This window comes from Oncorhynchus masou, chromosome 13 (assembly GCF_036934945.1).
Source record: "Oncorhynchus masou masou isolate Uvic2021 chromosome 13, UVic_Omas_1.1, whole genome shotgun sequence".
In the NCBI taxonomy this organism is placed as follows: Eukaryota; Metazoa; Chordata; class Actinopteri; order Salmoniformes; family Salmonidae; genus Oncorhynchus; species Oncorhynchus masou.
In genome coordinates this window covers 23192200-23210245 of record NC_088224.1, presented here as the reverse complement: position 1 = coordinate 23210245, position 18046 = coordinate 23192200, and the positions used below count along the sequence as shown (strand labels likewise).

Below are 18046 nucleotides of genomic sequence, written 5' to 3'. Positions count from 1 at the left end.
GAGGGTGGCAGTGATGCGGCAGGTGGCAGTGATGTGGAGAGGGGAGCAACGGAGAACGCGAGCTCCTTTCCACGAGCTCGGCGACGAAGATCAAACCGTCGCTCTATGCGAATAGCGAGAGCTATTAAGGAGTCCAGACTGGAAGGAACCTCCCGGGAGAGGATCTCATCCTTAACCTCGACGAGGAGACCCTCCAGAAAACGAGCGAGCAAAGCCGGCTCGTTCCAGTCACTAGAGGCAGCGAGAGTGCGAAACTCAATAGAATAATCCGTTATGGATCGATTCCCCTGACATAGGGAAGACAGGGCCCTGGAAGCCTCCTCCCCAAAAACAGAACGGTCAAAAACCCGTATCATCTCCTCCTTAAAGTCCTGATACTGGTTAATACACTCAGCCCTCGCCTCCCAGATTGCCGTGCCCCACTCACGCGCCCGTCCGGTAAGGAGAGAAATGACGTAGGCGATGCGGGCTGCGCTCCTGGAGTAAGTGTTGGGCTGGAGAGAGAACACCACATCACACTGAGTGAGGAATGAGCGGCACTCAGTGGGCTCCCCAGAGTAACACGGCGGGTTGTTGATCCTGGGCTCCGGAGACTCGGAAACCCTGGAAGTGGGCGGTGGATCGAGGTGGAGTTGGTGAACCTGTCTTGTGAGGTCGGAGACTTGGACGGACAGGGTCTCAACGGCATGTCGAGCAGCAGACAATTCCTCCTCGTGTCTGCCTAGCATCGCTCCCTGGATCTCGACGGCGGAGTGAAAAGGGTCCGGAGCCGCTGGGTCCATTCTTGGTCTGATTCTTCTGTTATGTACTTGAGTGAAGACCCAAAAGCGGTTTTAACAGAAAACAGAGTTCTTTAATGAAAAACAGGAATGGCATAAATCCTCTTCCAACGTAGTCAATGGAACAAAAAGAACGTTAGTATAATGCAGGATGCACCTGCCAGGCAGACTCCGACAGGATAGGACAAGGTGGAAGCAAACGGGACGACAGCTTGCTTCTGGCATCAAAAACACAAACAAGAATCAGACACTGAAAGTAGCAGGAACAGAGAGAGAAATAGAGACCTAATCAGAGGGGGAAGAGAGAACAGGTGGGAAAGAGTGAATGAGCTAGTTAGGGGAGATGTAGAACAGCTGAAGAATGAGAGACAGAGAAGGTAACCTAAAAAGACCAGCAGAGAGAGACAGAGTGAAGAGAAAGGACAGGAACAGACATAACAAGACATGACAGTCAAGTTGTCTATGTGATATGAAAACGGATGAAACTATTTTTGTTAAGATAAGAATGTCATTTTAGGAGTCATAAGAGAACTTCTAATCATGCTCCGAATGAGGTCAGAAGTGTCCGTGTGATGGACTGCCCTTTCCAACTAGAGTGCTTAAAAGGACTAGCTAAGAATTAACATATTAGACCAGAAAAGCGTGGAGCGTTAGCTACATGTTGGAAATGGTTGAAACTCTGAACCTCGAAACGATGTGAAGAAATAAACTCACCTTCCTTTAGACCAGAGAGACGAAGAGCTGGAGCTCATGCCCACAACTAAGGACATTGTGACCTCTGGTGGACAATCAGAGCCTTACGCCCATAAGAAAGCCCACCGAAACAACCTTCCGAGGGGGCTTGGTTCTTACTGAGATAGACGAACGAAGGCATTCAACATGTAAATACATCCATTATTTTCTTACCCCAAAACAGGTGGTGGTTCATGTGCAAGGTATATGATTGTGAAACTAGTTATAGAATGTATCCACGATAAATGTCCCTTTTTCCTCTATTTTCCCCTTCTCCATCTAAGATGTAACAAGCCATCATATCTTGTCAGTCAACTAGGGACCCTTGTCTCATGTAAGTGTGTATTCTGGAATTATTTAGTAAATAAACCCATTTGTGTAGTACTGAATAATGAGCAAGGTTGGGATTCTTGCAGATCCAAGAAGGTCACAACTGTTCAGAATGAGAATTGATATGAGGTAATGATTAATAAGCGACGTATCCATAACAAATCTTCTAGAGTTTAATTCGGGAGATGGTAACTTGTTAAAAAACTTCTTCCATGGTGCCCCAATTCCTGATGAGTTAATTGTTACATGGTTAATTTAGTCGGGAAACAATTAAACATAGTTAGTGGATTACATGAATAGTCATCAGATTAAATGAAAGTCAAGTCATGACAACTGGTAGAGATGGATAGTGAAGCACTGCAGGGATAGCAGTCATGGGACCAGAGGTGAAGAGAGAAGTCAACACTCTCAGAGGGGATGAGCCACCACTGGAGTGTCAAGGGCAAATGTAGATGTAGTAACCAGGTCGTTGGAGCATGGGGGGGGGTCTGCTTTCCTTCACCACAGAGGAAGCCAAGTACATGCATTGTCCAGAGGAAGGAAGAGGGAGTGGAGCAGCAAGCAGAGGCAGTGTGGGATGGATCAGGGCAGACAGAATACAGGCAGGGTGGGATGAACAACCAGAGGTTGCAGTGATAGACACCCTGTGGTCAAGGAGACACCATAAGCTATCGAGAGCACCCCAGTATGTGCTGAGATGGGGCCATTGGAACCTGGAGCTGGGGGATGGGAGATGGAGGCTTTGAAGAGCAGGCAAGGAAGCCGGGAGGCCAGAGCAAGACCTGAGCGAAAGAGGTCAAAGCTGGTAGAGAAGAGGGTGACCCACTGACAGTGCAGCAGTCACAGGGCCTGTGGGACCTGAGGGTGGAGAGGAGTCGGAGGCTGTGAAGACAGGTCAGAGAGACCCGAGGGAAAGAGGTCGGCACTGACAGATAGAGGGTGACCTATCTGTGTTTCCCTTTACAATGAAGATCTGTGAAGTTATTTGGATTTTTATGAATTATCTTTGAAGACAGGGTCCTGAAAAAGGGATGTTTCTTTTTTTGCTGAGTTTATTAGAGAGCGGGGGGTGATAATGATATCACCCAAATGGTTTCCTTCTAAACAGCCACACGCGTTGCAGTTATACATTGTGAACACACAGGTCATGCATGGCCCATGTTATGCCTGATCTGCTGCCACAAGATCACTCTTTTTCAGGACCCTATCTTTCAAATATAATTTGTAAAAATCCAATTAACTTCACAGATCTTCATTGTAAAGAGTTTAAACACTGTTTCCCATGACTGTTCAATGAACCATAAACAAGTAATGAACATGCACCTGTGGAACGGTCTTTAAGACACTAACAGCTTACAGAAGGTAGGCAATTAAGGTCACAGTTATGAAAATTTAGGACACTAGAAGCATTTCTACTGACACTGAAAAACACCAAAAGAGAGATGCCCAGGGTCCCTGCTCATCTGCGTGAACGTGCCTTAGGCATGTTGAAAGGAGGCATGAGGACTGCAGATGTGGCCAGGGCAATAAATTGCCATGTCCGTACTGTGAGACGCCTAAGACAGCCCTACAGGGAGACAGGACAGACAGCTGATCGTCCTCGCAGTGGCAGACCACATGTAACAACACCTGCACAGCATCAGTACATCCAAACATCACACCTGCGGGACAGGTACAGGATTGCAACAGCAACTGCCTGAGTTACACCAGGAATGCACAATCCCTCCATCAGTGCTCAGACTGTCCGCAATAGGCTGAGAGAGGCTGGATTGAGGGCTTGTAGGCCTGTTGTAAGGCAGATCCTCACCAGACATCACCGGCAACAACGTCGCCTATGGGCACAAACCCACCGTCGCTGGGTCAGACAGGACTGGCAAAAAATACTCTTCACTGACGAGTTGCGGTTTTGTCTCACCAGGGGTGATGGTCGGATTCGCGTTTATCGTTGAAGGAATGAGCGTTACACCGAGGCCTGTACTCTGGAGCGGGATCGATTTGGAGGTGGAGAGTCCGTCGTGGTCTTGGGCGGTGTGTCACAGCATCATCGGACTGAGCTTGTTGTCATTGCAGGCAGTCTCAACGCTGTGCGTTACAGGGAAGACATCCTCCTCCCTCATGTGGTACCCCTCCTGCAGGCTGATCCTGACATGACCCTCCAGCATGACAGTGCCACCAGCCATACTGCTTGTTTTGTGCGTGATTTCCTGCAAGACAGGAATGTCAGTGTTCTGCCATGGCAATCGAAGAGCACGGATCTCAATCACATTGAGCACATCTGGGACCTGTTGGATCAGGTCCCAGTGAGGGCTAGGGCCATTACCCCCCAGAAATGTCAGAGAACTTGCAGGTGCCTTGGTGGAAGAGTGGGGTAACATCTCACAGCAAGAACTGGCAAATCTGGTGCAGTCCATGAGGAGATGCACTGCAGTATTTAATGCAGCTGGTGGCCACACCAGATACTGACTGTTACTGTTGATTTTTGAACCCCCTTTGTTCAGGGACACATTATTAAATTTCTGTTAGTCACATGTCTGTGGAACTTGCTCAGTTTGTCCCAGTTGTTGAATCTTGTTATGTTCATACAAATATGTACACATAAGTTTGCTGAAAATAAACGCAGTTGACAGTGAGAGGACATTTCTTTTTTTGCTGAGTTCATATAATTTGCTTAGGTGGAGCTGTCAAGAAAGTATGAGGATGCTTTGCACTCTTTATTAGATGTTCTGGGAATGTTTTGGTTTTTCTACCTCATACTCTCGTCTCTTTGTTCAGGCTTGTTTGGTAGAGAATGCTGGCCTGTTGGGGAGCTGTAAGTGCAGGGAGAAGCTAGGTCCAGAGCTAGTTTGTGGGGCATGAGTCTGAGGCATAATCTGAGGATTGGAAGCCAAATTGGTGTTTGGGGATGTCATCATGTGGTAAAATGGGTGGAGGTGACTGTGGTCCAGGCCGGATGGGCAGCCATAGTCAATTGACCAGCGGGAGAAGTAGTTTAGTGGAGGAACTTGTGAAACATCACAGCTGAAAAATATAGAACCAGTCAAAAGTTGACACCTAAACATTCAAGGGTTTTTATTTTTACCTTTTTCTATGTTGTAGAATAGTGAAGACATCAAAACAATGAAATAGCACATTGAATCAAGTAGTAACCCAAAAACGTTATATTCTTCAAAATAGCCACCCATTGCCTTGACAGCTTCGCACACTCTTGGCATTCTCTCAACCAGCTTCATGGGGTAGTCACCTGGAATGCATTTCAATTAACAGGTGTGTCTTGTTCAAAGTTAATTTGTGGAATTTCTTTCCTTAATGCATTTGAGCCAATCAGTATTGACAAGGTATGGGTGGTAAACAGAAGAGAGCCCTATTTGGTAAAAGACCAAAGTCCATATTCTGGCAAGAACAGTTCAAATAAGCAAAGAAATGACAGTCCATCATTCCTTTGAGACATGGTCAGTCAAGCCGGAAAATTAAGAACTTGTGCAGTTGCAAAAGCTATCAAGTGCTATGATGAAACAATAGGACCACCACAGGAAAGGAAGACAGAGTTACCTCTGCTACAGAGGATACGTTCATTAGAGTTAACTGTACCTCAGATTGCAGCCCTAATAAATGCTTCAGAGTTAAGGTAACAGACACATCAACTGTTCAGAGGAGACTGAGTCAGGCCTTGATGGTCGAATTCTTGCAAAGAAACCACTACTAAAGGACACCAATAATAAGAAGAGACTTGATTGGGCCAAGAAACACGAGCAATGGACATCAGACCGGTGGAGATCTGTCCTTTGGTCTGATCAGTCCAAATGTGCGATTTTTGGTTCCAACCCCCATGTCTTCTTTAGACGCAGAATAGGTGAACGGATGATCTCCGCATGGGCAGTTCCCACAATGAAGCATGGAGGTGTGGAGGTGCTTTGATGTTGACACCATTTTTTTTTTTATTCAAGGCACACTTAACCAGCATGTAAGGGCTATTTGACAAAGGAGAGTGATGGAGTGCTGCAGCAGATGACCTGGCCCACACAATCCACTGACCTCAACCCAATTGAGATGGTTTGGGATGAGTTGGACCGCAGAGTGAAGGAAAAGCTGCCAACAAGTGCTCAGCATATGTGGGAACTCCTTTAAGACTGGTTGGAAAAGCATTCTAGGTGAAGCTGGTTGAGAGAATGCCAAGAGTGTGCAAAGCTATCAAGGCAAAGGCTACTTTGAAGAATCTAAAATAAACAAAAAAATGTAAATATAATATAAATATAATATAAAATATAACACTTTTGGTTACTAAAATGATCTTTATTAAACAAATGGAACTTGAGGAGAGGCTGAGGAGAGGATGGCTCATGGCTGGAACGGAGCAAATGGAATGGCACCAAACAGGTGGAAACCATGTTGAAACCATGTGTTTGATGTGTTTGATACCATTCCACTGATTCCGGTCCAGCCATTACCAGAAGCCTGTCCTCCCCAATTAAGGCGACACCGACCTCCTGTGATATTGATATCACTCAAATGTTTTCCTTCTAAACAGCCACAAGCTTTGCAGTTATACATGGTGAACATTCAGGTCATGACTCCTGTTATGCCTGTTCTGCTGCAACAACAAGATAATTATATGTCTGCTTAGGTGAAGCTGTCAAGAAAGCATGAGTATGTTTTGCACTCTTTATTAGATGTGTTCTTGAAATGGTTTGTGTGCATGTTTTGTTTTTTCTTCCTCATACTCTCATCTCTTTGTTCAGGCTTGTTTGGTAGTTTCGGTCCAACTCTGTCATGTGAGGATATACAAACTAACAATAGATCTTTACCTGTGATCACGTTGTCGTAAAGGCACACACCACTATTTATGTTCAACACGTTTTTCAATTAAACAAATTATGCATCAACAAGAAGTTTTAATTACCAAATGGAAACAAATAACATACAAGATATATATCTAATCCCAAGGTCTTTCACAGGTAAAGGGGGGAAAAAGAAACAAGATTAAATATGAACAGTGGTAATCCAGATAACAGTAGCTTTAGCAAACTAGAGGAATGCATTGTATTTGTTTCAGTAACTGTTTTTATCTAACTGTCCACTTTCAGATAATGTTTCTTTTTTTTGCAATGGCCATTTACCATATTTCAGAATATCAGATAAGTGATAGACAGTACATTTAATGTAATTATTTTCCTGAACTCTTTTTGGTTCCAGGTCGAACTCTTTTGGGTTCCATGTAGAACTCTCTGTGTAAAAGGTTCTACGTGAAACCAACCGGATTTTACCTGGAACCAAAAAGGGTTCTATGGGGACAGACGAAGAACTCTTTTGGGTTCTAGATAGAAAACAAGGTGTTAAGTGTATGCCTTTGCCACATCATGCTGGGAATTCATTCTTCTGGTGCTGTCTTCTTTTGTTTCCCTGCATGAGACTACCAGCCCTGCCAGTGGACTCTCCTATCCCATCTACACTGTACTAAACAAAAGTAAAACATGCATGGGCTCAGCCCTGTATTGTTGTGTAACTGGCCCAGTGCAGAGACATTTTCTATGAACAGAATCTGAGTTTATTCTTTGGCACTGATCAAAAATACAAACAATTCAAAGCATTTGTATGAAACTATAGCTGTGTGTGTGTCCTTTAGTGAGTCTGTGTGGTGAAGTGTTAGTTTGTTGTGATGTCTGGGCCCATCCAGCAGGAGGTAAAAAAACACATGTTTTTTTGCTGTGACGCTGTGGTCAGTTTAGAATAGCTTTGTTTTGTAATGTGACAAAAGATATGAAAAAACTGCTTAAAAAGACTGTTGAAGAAATTCTGACATACAACAATTGTTTACATATTTAACCAGAGCTACTCCAGCATAGACAAACATGCTAAACATATTCTGCCTTAATCCCTCTAAGGCAATTACTAATCTGTATATGCTTGACCGGCACGAGAAGGTCTAATGTAGCAACATTTTAAATTGTGTTTTTAACAGTGGATAAAAGTAGAGACTCTGAGCTAGAAAATTGTATATCATACGCTACAGTTGAGGAACAATGGGGAAGTAATTCTGCTTTGAAAGTTGAAAAACTTGTAACCCCACTTTTGAGAAAATCGCCCTTGAATGTTTTGGGACACCTACTGGAGAGCTCTTCTTTCTCTACCTCCATTCAGGATCATCCAACCCCCTAAGCTTTAACCCCACCCATCTCTTTAAGGATTCATATGTGAGTACAATAGTGTACAACCAAAGATTTCAAGACAAAGGCTGATTTATACTGTTTGTATAGAGTTGTGACGTATATTTTTTATTTAACCAGGCAAGTCAGTTAAAGCTTCATTGGGATAGTGGGCAGTATTTTCACGTCTGGATGAAAAGCGTGCCCAAAGTAAACTGCCTGTTTCTCAGGCCCAGAACCTAGGATAAGCATATAATTGGTCGATTTAGATAGAAAACACTCTCAAGTTCCTAAAACTGTTGGAATTATGTCTGTGAGTATTACACAACTTATTTGGCAGGCGAAACCCCAAGGACAAACCATTCATGAATTTTCTTTTGAGGTTACTGTGTTTTCAATTGGTTTTCTATGGGAAACTAAATTTATGTGGCACATGGTTGCAGTTCCTATGGCTTCCACTAGATATTAACAGTCATTAGAAATAGTTTGATATATTTCTATTGAGATATGAAGAAGTAGGGCTGTTCAGAGTGAGTGTCAAGCCTAGTGTGGCTCACTCCGCGTTGTTTTTATCCTCTATTGATCTTAAATTTGATCGATTATTTACATTTTAGGATATCTAAGGTTGGATTAGGACATTTGTTTGGACCAAGTTTACTAGTAACTTATTAGATAATTTGTAGTCATGTTGGACGAGTTGGAACCAGTGTATTTCTGTATTTCTGAATCAAACGCGCCAAATAAATTGACATTTTGGGGATATAAAGAAGGAATTTATCGAACAAAAGGACCATTTGTGATGTTTCTGGGACATTTTTGAGTGCCAACAGAAGAAGATCTTCAAAGGTAAGGCATGAATTATATCGTTATTTCTGACTTTCGTGTCGCACCTCCCTGGTTGAAAATGATTTGTTATGCATTTGTATGATGGGGTGCATGAGTCATATATTCTTCAAATTCTGACAGATTAGCATAAACTTTTCAGAATGTGGTAAAGAATAGAGCAAGAACAGGTCTAAGCTGTACCATTTCGTCACTCTTGAGATCAAACTACAAAGTCAATACATTATAGACGTACTGCGGGACAGTTTGGTTGACAGCCAGGTCTATTGCTAAGACCAGAAATATTGCTGCCACAACATGTTGAAGTGGGAGATCAATTGTTAGACAATTAAAATATCACATAGACGGATTCATCTGGCAGTAGCTACACTGAGAATGCTTGGACCATCTTGCCTGAGTATTTCCTTTTAAATTAATATGTCTATAAAGGTTTCGAATACAGGTGCTCTCTTGTCTCTCTCTGTTCTATTTAAATGTGTTTATTTAACCTATATTTAACTAGGCAAGTCAGTTAAGAACAAATTCTTACTTACAATGACGGCCTGCAGAGGTGAAAGTCAAAGTGAATCGTACACCTAATCTGATGGGTATCTCCTCTCTAGTGTCATGACGTTGCCCTCTTTGGGTACAGCGAGCACCATCCCCCTCTCTCTCTCTCCTACACCCAGGCTGCTGTTATCTCAGGTCGTAAGTTCCTGGAGGAGATTCTTCCTCATGGCCAGACAGTATAGAGAGAGAGTGTGGGAGAACAAAGGAATTTCTTCCACAACATAGAACTTGAGGACTGAACAATGTACATGTTTTGGAGAAGGTGTACACGGTCGGGGAAGAATCCAGTTATGGCCGGTCCAATTCGTTTAATGTTTGTGAAACTCATGAGAGACAATACAGCCACATTACCATAACCCTGTTTATACGAGAGTCTCAGTTATGAGGCTTGCATCTAATTATTGTGTAAAATAAATGAGTAAAGATGAAACTATTTGTGAACTTATGTAATGTTATTTTAAACTGTTTAATGAAAGGGAACCCACTTCCTTTTAAAGTGAACTAAGTCATTGGCCCTCCCCATGAGTACAGACATTGATCTGGCGTCATGGGACAGCCTTTTTCTGCCCTTCTGAATATAACCCCTATCATGGGAATTTATCTAGAGACCATGCTTCTCTCAATTACGAGAGGGCTAAGGTTTGAGTAGAGATCAGCTTACCTCGATAACCACGAGAGGGCTAAGGCTAAAGAAGACTGACAACCGCCGAAACATCTACTCTATAACAACATTGCTGAATGTTACTCTGAACTAGCCATTCTAGCCACAGCAGAGAGCGAGAGGGCGGACATCCAATCCAAAAGAAACAAACTTTCCAACAGAGATCACGACGACACACTGAGCGTAAATATATATATTGATTGCAATTATTCCCGAATGAGTGAGCATTCATGTGCAAAAGATTATCATTTCAATTGTTATAATTATCAACTTTGTAGTGTCTTTTTCTCGGTCGACCCCCACTTCCCTTTTGTCCACCAATCCGCGATACCGGTTTATCCCACTAGGGAAACTCCGCTATCATTTCCTTGTAACTATTTCTGTTTGTTTATACATTTCTGTGATTATTTAGTTAGTAAATAAATGATTTAAGACAATTGATGTATGGATGACTCATAGTAAAGACTGTGTTCGTGCAGATAACCAACAATTTACGATGTTTGGAATGAGACTAATGTGAGGTAAAGAATAATTCATTCATTAGAAGACTAATTGATCAGATATTAAACTCTGAAAGTTATATTAGGAAAATTCTAACTTTGTAATCTGAATATTTTCCTCGGTTCCCCCGACTACCTAGTTAATCACAGTTACATGAATAGTTAGTTTAATCACGTAATAATTACAGAGAATTTATTTGATAAAAATAAGTCTTCAGTTTGATGCCAAAGACACGACACTAGTTCTAGTTTCACCAGGTAATACATTGTGATGTAACTAGAAGAGAGGCTGAGTTCACGTCAATGAACCAGATATAATGTATTACCCTTGTTTTGTGCTTCCATACACTCAAGCTGTTGAATTAATGTTTTCATTTATCATTTGTAGTAATAAATAAAAGACTTGCCTATTTATGTATCAAACTAAATTATATGTATTAATCCATACTTCTTTTATGTTCAATTCCATTATTTGTATCTAAGTAGACATTGTGTTTACAGCCCTAAATAGTTGTTTGGGAAATGCAGCTGTAGCTGTATTTAGTAAAAGGAATCATAATAATCACATGTGAAAATGCAACTGCACATTTAATTTTTAACACAGTTCCATGCTCTCAACACAACAACACCTTGAAACACAAACTATGATTATCTAGCGTTGTGGAGTTCTGTTGTGATGTCTGAATCCTCCAGCAGGGGGCAGGGTCACATCATGCGTTCTTCTGGTTTCCCCTTTCTTCTATAACAACAGAAGCAGTGCTATTTCAGACTGGGCAGAGCCATAGAGAGCGAGAGTCCAACCCCTATTTTTGCCATAATCACACGTACACATGCACACAAAAATAGAAGACGGATGACTTACTCTCATGACCAGTTTTGTAGACGTAATAGCAGCCAACTGTGACAGCAGCTATTACCCCCAGACCCAACAGAGCAGGCGTGGAGACTGTTGCTGCTCCCACTGTAAGGGCATATTGACCAACACCTAACGTTAACCAGTGCCTGGGGAGAAAGAGAACAGTTGCTTTAACTTGAAATGAAACAGTGTTGAAAAGATTTCTTTCAATCACATTGGTGCAATTTTTGCAAGCATGTGGTAGGGGAGAGTGGGGTAAGTTGAGCGAAAGAGGTAAGTTGAGCCACACCTGTTTCTAGGAAACCATATACACATTGAATTAATTTGACCAAATATTTAAGAAGAGGTCATCGTTTCATGGAGTCTGTGAAGGAAGAAGCCTCTGGAAACAGTGGAAAGCAAGTTAGGTCCAAAAAACGGATTTTCACAAAGACAAATGAATTGATTGCGTTAGAGGTTTCATGATGCTTGTATCTAAACTAAAGTATATCATTTTAAGATGGTTCTGTACATCATTTGGGGACTCCATAAGCATAAATATGAGGTCCTAAACCTAGCATGAAAGTGCATCCTTGTAGCTGTGTGGGCTAATATTCTCAAAATGTTTGCCTTTGAGGTAAATTGAGCCAATGGTTGACTCAATGGCAAGTTGAGCAAATTGAATTGTTTTCTTCCCAGGTGTAATGCAAGACATTAGCGCTGGGATATGTTTAAAGTTTTTCATAAAGTACAACGTGTTTGTTAGGTGTTAAGCCTGTGTTAAAAGATGCTTAAAATTATTAAAAGACAAAAAGCGACGTGTGATTGTGTTGAATTATGTTTGGGCAAAAATAAAGATAGACATGGTTTTAAAAAGGTAGTGGTCATATTTCATTCAGTACAGACATTTGTAGGCGGTTAAAAAAAGTGAGAGGAAAACGTGCCATAGTCTTCTGAAAACCTAACCGTGGGTGAAACCTAACCGTGGGTTACAAATTCCAGGCTGCGCAAGGAGTATGTAGACCTTCCCTAGCCACTAAAATTATATATTTTTTACATCATAAATGTATCAATTGAGAACAATTTGGGTTGAAAGGTCAAACCAAATCATATATGGATATGGCTGTAAATACTGCAGCATCCTTCTCCATCAGCCAGTGTGCTTCAAAAGGCCAAGGCAAATTGGAAAGTGCTACCATTTGAAATGATTGTATACAATGCACAATATACATAACCAAGCTACAGTATTATATTTTTACTGGTAGCTTAGTGGTTAAGAGTATCGGGCCAGTAACTCAAAGGTTGCTGGTTCAAATCTCCAAGCCAAATAGGTGAAAAATCTGTCAATGTGCCCTTGAGCAAGGCATTTGACCCTAATTGCTCCAGCATCAATAATGGTTTATCTCTGGCTGTTACAGCACTCTCTGAGGAGGATAAGCAACAACAAAACAATTCACATGTGTATAAAACACACTTGTACATGTGTGAAATAGGATAAATGTAAGCAACCACCTTATTATCTGATGTATTGATGACTAAACAAAATGTTTTCATGGTTTTTCATGAGAAACTTGGATTTTGCATGAATGATTTAGGGGTGAAAGATGTGTTCAACTCCAATGAATGCTCAATCAAAGGTTCTGAACTTCAGAAAGGGGCATCACAAGTGTTATCAGTTAAGACTTTTGTACTAATAGTTTTGAAAAAAATACCACTCTGGCTACATATCTGACTGTTCACTACTAGGAAAGACCTAACTGTGAATAAAGCTTCATCAATAAAGCTACACATTTCTGTTACCTTTTAGTAGAAAACTGCAAATCAGAGTAGAAGAAGCAAGCAAGTAGCAGAAAGAAGGTATACTCACGCTGTTAAAACCATAGTTGACTTAAAGATTGTAGATCAAATGCAACTGGTTCGTTGGACTGTTGGTTCGACTCCCCTGATGAGTAGGCAAGAGATGACTGGGGATCAAATCGTTCGACTTTAATTTGAAAAAAAGTTGTTTACGGTCTATCCCATCCCGTCTGCTGATGCATCCGAGTGATAAGGAGATGCTCAATTGCATACTCCTCGCGTCCTCTCTCCCCACTCACCATCTCCTTCTCAAAACCCATTGGATGAGTAAGTTTTAGGTCTCTCCCTTCTGACTTTCTACTCATATGGGTTTGGAGAAGGAGACGAGGAGACAGGAGAGATGACTCGAGGAGTATACAATTGAGAAAGGGTCATAGTTTGACTTTCATTTCTCTCGAACTTCAGTCACTTCCCCTTCATAACCTCCCTCCAGCCCTCCCTCTTTTAGACCCAGCCTACACTGCTACTCCTTGATGGAGAAACAATGAAAAGAAAGTTTGGAATATCAGTTGAATACTAATATAAATTGCATCCTTCATTCCCTCTTTGATGGCAATCATTTTCTGACTAGTTTTAAAGGAAAGCAATAATAGTTCATTATCAGTTGAATACTAATATAAATTGCATCCTTCATTCCCTCTTTGATGGCAATCATTTTCTGACTAGTTTTAAAGGAAAGCAATAATAGTTCATTCCTTCCTTTCATCTTTGATGGAAGGAGTTTTCTGTAGGCTAGTTGCTGTGGTGACCTGTCATTCAGGGCAGTTTTTTTTGTGTGTGTGTGTGGGGGGGGGGGCTTTCCTGTTTTGCATGTTATTTTGGCATTAATACGTGTCACATATAGGGTTTGCAAACAATGTAAAAAATATATTACATATCCTTGATGTAATAAAGCTGCATACAAACATGGTCTCTTTTTTATTTTCTTGAGCAAGGCAGCTCCAAAATGCAGGTGTTTCAGCCTAGCTCAGTGAATTCTGTGGTGGTGGGGCAAGTCAGCAGAAAATACGGAGCGTTGTGTCGTGATTGGCTCAGTGTTCTGTCACTCATGGGGAGACGACGTCACTGCCAAGTCTAAGGGTAGAGTTAGAAAATTCTAGCCCCTTGGGTGCTGCCACAGAGTTACATTAGATGTGCCCATCCAGGAAGGCTCAAAGTCATTGGCCACAGATAAAATGACTTTAAATAACGTTATATGTACAGTATCTTTGATTGGACTGATCATGTCAACATCATACTTTCAAAATCTGGTTAAATAAAGGTTAAATAAAAATAAATACATTTAAAAAAAGTGTCAATACAAGACTAAGATCGAATCGTACTACACTGGCTCTGACGCTCGTCGGATGTGGCAGGGCTTGCAAACCATTACAGACTCCAAACGGAAGCACAGCCGAGAGCTGCCCAGTGACACAAGCTTACCAGACGAGCTAAACTACTTCTATGCTCACTTCGAGGCAAATAACACGAAAACATGCATGTGAGCACCAGCTGTTCCGGAAGACTGTGATCACGCTCTCCTCAGCCGATGTGAGTAAGACCTTTAAACAAGTCAACATTCACAAGGCCGCAAGACCAGATGGATTACCAGGACGTGTACTGTGAGCAAGCACTGACCAACTGGCAAGTGTCTTCACTGATATTTTCAAACTCCCTGTCCGAGTCTGTAATACCAACATGTTTTAAGCAGACCACCATAGCGCCTGTGCCCAAGAACACAAAGGTAACCTAAATAAATACTGTAACTATCGATCCGTAGCACTCACGTATGTAGCCATGAAGTGCTTTGAAAGTCTGGTCATGGCTCACATCAACACCATCATCCCAGAAACCCTAGACCCACTCCAATTTACTTACCACCCGAAAAGATCCACAGATGATGCAATCTCTATTGCACTCCGCACTGCCCTTTTCCACCTGGACAAAAGGAACACCTATGTGTGAATGCTATTCATTGACTTCAGCTCAGTGTTCAACACCATAGTGCCCTCAAAACTCATCAATAAGCTAAGGACCCTGGTACTAAACACCTCCCTCTGCAACTGGATCCTGGACTTCCTGATGGGCCACCCCCAGGTGGTAAGGGTAGGTAACAACACATCCGCCACTCTGATCCTCAACACGGGGGCCCCTCAGGGGTGAGTGCTCAGTCCCCCTTCACTCATGACTGCACAGCCAGGCATGACTCCAACACCATCATTAAATTTGCCGATGACACAACAGTGGTAGGCCTGATCACTGACAACGATGAGACAGCATATAGGGAAGAGGTCAGAGACCTGGCCGTGTGGTGCCAGAACAACAACCTCTCCCTCAACGGGATCAAGACAAAGGAGATGATTGTCGACTACTGGAAAAAGATGACCGAGCACGCCCCCATTTTCATCGACCGGGCTGCAGTGGAGCAGGTTGAGAGCTTCAAGTTCCTTGGTGTCCATCACCAACAAACTAACATGGTCCAAGCACACCAAGACAGTCGTGAAGAGGGCACTAACCGGTGCCCTTGCACATTGACTCTGTATTGGTACCCCCTTGTATATAGTCTCGCTATTGTTATTTTACTGCTGCTCTTTAATTACTTAATTATTTTTTAAACTGCATTGTTGGTTAAGGGCTTGTAAGTAAGCATTTCACTGTAAGGTTACCTGTTTCATTCAGCGCATGTGACTAATAACATTTGATTTGAGTTTATGTTCTGAATTCTGTCACCGTACATTTCAAAAGTGCTAAACCAATAGTTATATTGACTACGTACATCCTAGCTCGCTCATTGATGTCTTAATCAAAATTACAGATAGCCTCTTATCCGTTTGTAGTCCCCTTATGCCACAGTTTGTACATCGCAATTGTCAGTAGAAACCACATTTGTTTAACTAGGTCAGCCATATCACCTATGCTTTTTTTAAAGGCAGTAAATGAGGCTGAATGAACAGTTTTGCTGCCAGACAAGGCTTCCCTGATAGCCAGGTGTGTGGTAAGGTGTTGGGAATGCTGATGGGACAGCTTTATATAGGCCCTAACAGTTTGTAGGGCACCGTTTGTCACCGTTATAGTAAAATGAATGTTATGTTGTGTATTGGCATTTATTTTTTCCAAATATGATGCAGAAAAATTAATCCATGCTTTTGTTACTTCTAGGTAGACTACTGCAATGCTCTACTTTCCGGCTACCCGGAAATAGCACTAAATAAACTTCAGTTAGTGCTAAATATGGCTGCAAGAATCCTGACTAGAACCAAAAAAATGTGATCATATTACTCCAGTGCTAGCCTCCCTACACTGGCTTCTTGTCAAGGCAAGGGCTGATTTCAAGGTTTTACTGCTAACCTACAAAGCATTACATGGGCTTGCTCCTACCTATCTCTCTGATTTGGTCCTGCCGTACATACCTACACGTATGCTACGGTCACAAGACGCAGGCCTCCTAATTGTCCCTAGAATTTCTAAGCAAACAACTGTGTTATGGGTGTAAGATGGCACAGTGATGCCATCTGTTGGTAAATGTTCATTACTGCAACTCTTGTGTTTTACCGGGGTGCTTGAGATACCCGGATGGATGTGTTGTGATGTACTGAACAAGACTGGTTACTCGCATCAATGCCTCTGTCTCGTCATTTAACATTCAAACATGGTGTCAGAGTCGGATAACTAACCATGCTTTCCGCAAATGAGAGTCACCTGCTCTGGTTTACAAACAAATGCTTATTTGTGTAAAATTTCGCCCGGAATTGGCCTTAGCTAGAGTGAATTTGGTAGTTAGCTTCAGTGTTGTTAGCACCGGTTAGACATGGCAGCGAACAATCCCCCTCCCGCCGTTATGAAGCTCAGTGGGGATTTGAGCACGAACTGGGATACGTTTAGAGGTGAATGGGAGGACTATGCGCTAGCAACGGGACTTCTGGAAAAGGAAGATGAGGTAGTGGCTGCCACTTTGAGGACTATAATGGGAACTGAATGCCGACACGTATACAAACACAACCTGAACCTAACAGCAGCTCAGCAAGGTAACGCTATAGCTATTCTTGATGCTCTTGAACATTACTTTACGCCAGCAAAGAACGTCATCTACGAGCGTTATGTTTTCAGTCGTTGCAAACAGAAGGACGGGGAGTCCATTGACAGCTTTGTCACTAGGTTAATAACCTCTTGAACCTCTGGGGGCAGTATTTCATTTTTGGATGAAAAACGTTCCTGTTTTAAACAAGATATTTTGTCACGAAAAGATGCTCGACGATGCATATAATTGACAGCTTTGGAAAGGAAACACTCTGACGTTTCCAAAACTGCAAAGATATTATCTGTGAGTGCCACAGAACTGATGCTACAGGCGAAATCAAGATGAAATTTCAAACAGGAAATGCCCCAGATTTTGAATGCGCTGTGTTCCAATGTCTCCTTATATGGCTGTGAATGCGCCAGGAATGAGCCTACACTTTCTGTCGTTTCCCCAAGGTGTCTGCAGCATTGTGACGTATTTGTAGGCATATCATTGGAAGATTGACCATAAGAGAATACACTTACCAGGTGTCCGCCCGGTGTCCTCGGTCGAAATTATTGCGTAATCTCCAGCTGCATGCACGTTTCCATTTGGTTCAGAAGAGAAAGGCAACTGCCACGAATGATTTACCATCGAATAGATATGTGAAAAACACCTTGAGGATTGATTCTAAACAACGTTTGCCATGTTTCTGTCGACATTATGGAGTTAATTTTGAAAAAAGTTTGGCGTTGTAATGACTGAATTTTCGGGGTTTTTTCTTAGCCAAACGTGATGAACAAAATGGAGCGATTTCTCCTACACAAATAATCTTTTTGGAAAA

General features: G+C 42.2%; 1 long non-coding RNA gene across 1 annotated transcript; it reads right to left on the bottom strand.

Moving 5' to 3' along the window:
- Positions 1-11103: 11103 nt before the first annotated feature.
- LOC135551918 (uncharacterized) lies at positions 11104-13511 on the bottom strand. The gene is made up of 3 exons (XR_010457391.1): positions 13237-13511; positions 11397-11536; positions 11104-11273 (listed from the first exon to the last, which is right to left on the bottom strand). It is a non-coding gene; the product is annotated as an uncharacterized LOC135551918 (long non-coding RNA).
- Between the last annotated feature and the right edge of the window lie 4535 nt (positions 13512-18046).